The sequence below is a fragment of the Engystomops pustulosus genome, unplaced genomic scaffold (assembly GCF_040894005.1).
Source record: "Engystomops pustulosus unplaced genomic scaffold, aEngPut4.maternal MAT_SCAFFOLD_125, whole genome shotgun sequence".
In the NCBI taxonomy this organism is placed as follows: Eukaryota; Metazoa; Chordata; class Amphibia; order Anura; family Leptodactylidae; genus Engystomops; species Engystomops pustulosus.
Genome location: NW_027285006.1, coordinates 78,340 through 81,113, shown reverse-complemented (window position 1 = coordinate 81,113; position 2,774 = coordinate 78,340).

The following is a 2,774-nucleotide window of genomic DNA, read 5'->3' as shown; positions in this document are numbered from 1 at the left end:
TACATAACATATATATATCGTATACAGCCCTCCTACATAATATATATATATATCGTATACAGCCCTCCTACATAATATATATATATCGTATACAGCCCTCCTACATAATATATATATATCGTATACAGCCCTCCTACATAATATATATATATATATCATATACAGCTCTCCTACATAATATATATATATCGTATACAGCCCTCCTACATAATATATATATATCGTATACAGCTCTCCTATATAATATATATATATCGTATAGAGCCCTCCTACATAATATATATATATATCGTATACAGCCCTCCTATATAATATATATATATCGTATAGAGCCCTCCTACATAATATATATATCGTATACAGCCCTCCTATATAATATATATATATCGTATACAGCTCTCCTACATAATATATGTATATCGTATACAGCCCTCCTACATAATATATATATCGTATACAGCCCTCCTACATAATATATATATATATCGTATACAGCCCTCCTATATAATATATATATATTGTATACAGCCCTCCTATATAATATATATATACCGTATACAGCTCTCCTACATAATATATATATATCGTATACAGCTCTCCTACATAATATATATATATATCGTATACAGCTCTCCTTCATAATATATATATATATCGTATACAGCCCTCCTATATAATATATATATATATATATCGTATACAGCCCTCCTACATAATATATATATATCGTATACAGCCCTCCTACATAATATATATATATCATATACAGCCCTCCTACATAATATATATATATATCATATACAGCTCTCCTACATAATATATATATATCGTATACAGCTCTCCTACATAATATATATATATCGTATACAGCCCTCCTACATAATATATATATATCGTATACAGCCCGCCTACATAATATATATATCGTATACAGCTCTCCTACATAATATATATATATCATATACAGCTCTCCTACATAATATATATATATCGTATACAGCTCTCCTACATAATATATATATATCGTATACAGCCCTCCTACATAATATATATATATCGTATACAGCTCTCCTACATAATATATATATATCGTATACAGCCCTCCTATATAATATATATATATTGTATACAGCCCTCCTATATAATATATATATACCGTATACAGCTCTCCTACATAATATATATATATCGTATACAGCTCTCCTTCATAATATATATATATATCGTATAAAGCCCTCCTATATAATATATATATATCGTATACAGCCCTCCTACATAATATATATATATATCGTATACAGCCCTCCTATATAATATATATATATATATCGTATACAGCCCTCCTACATAATATATATATATCGTATACAGCCCTCCTACATAATATATATATATCATATACAGCCCTCCTACATAATATATATATATCGTATACAGCTCTCCTACATAATATATATATATCGTATACAGCTCTCCTACATAATATATATATATCGTATACAGCTCTCCTACATAATATATATATATCGTATACAGCCCTCCTACATAATATATATATATCGTATACAGCCCGCCTACATAATATATATATCGTATACAGCCCTCCTATATAATATATATATATCATATACAGCTCTCCTACATAATATATATATATATCGTATACAGCCCTCCTATATAATATATATATATTGTATACAGCCCTCCTATATAATATATATATACCGTATACAGCTCTCCTACATAATATATATATATCGTATACAGCTCTCCTTCATAATATATATATATATATCGTATACAGCCCTCCTATATAATATATATATATATATCGTATACAGCCCTCCTACATAATATATATATATCGTATACAGCCCTCCTACATAATATATATATATCATATACAGCCCTCCTACATAATATATATATATCGTATACAGCTCTCCTACATAATATATATATATCGTATACAGCTCTCCTACATAATATATATATATCGTATACAGCTCTCCTACATAATATATATATATCGTATACAGCTCTCCTACATAATAGATATATATATCGTATACAGCTCTCCTACATAATATATATATATCGTATACAGCCCTCCTACATAATAGATATATATATCGTATACAGCTCTCCTACATAATATATATATATCGTATACAGCCCTCCTACATAATATATATATATCGTATACAGCCCTCCTATATAATATATATATATCGTATACAGCTCTCCTACATAATATATATATATCGTATACAGCCCTCCTACATATTATATATATATCGTATACAGCTCTCCTACATAATATATATATATCGTATACAGCCCTCCTACATAATATATATATATATCGTATACAGCCCTCCTATATAATATATACATATATCGTATACAGCCCTCCTATATAATATATATATATCGTATACAGCCCTCCTACATAATATATATATATATCGTATACAGCCCTCCTATATAATATATATATATATCGTATACAGCCCTCCTATATAATATATATATATCATATACAGCCCTCCTACATAATATATATATATATCGTATACAGCTCTCCTACATAATATATATATATATCGTATACAGCTCTCCTACATAATATATATATATCGTATACAGCCCTCCTATATAATATATATATATCGTATACAGCCCTCCTATATAATATATACATATATCGTATACAGCCCTCCTATATAATATATATATATCGTATACAGCCCTCCTACATAATATATATATAT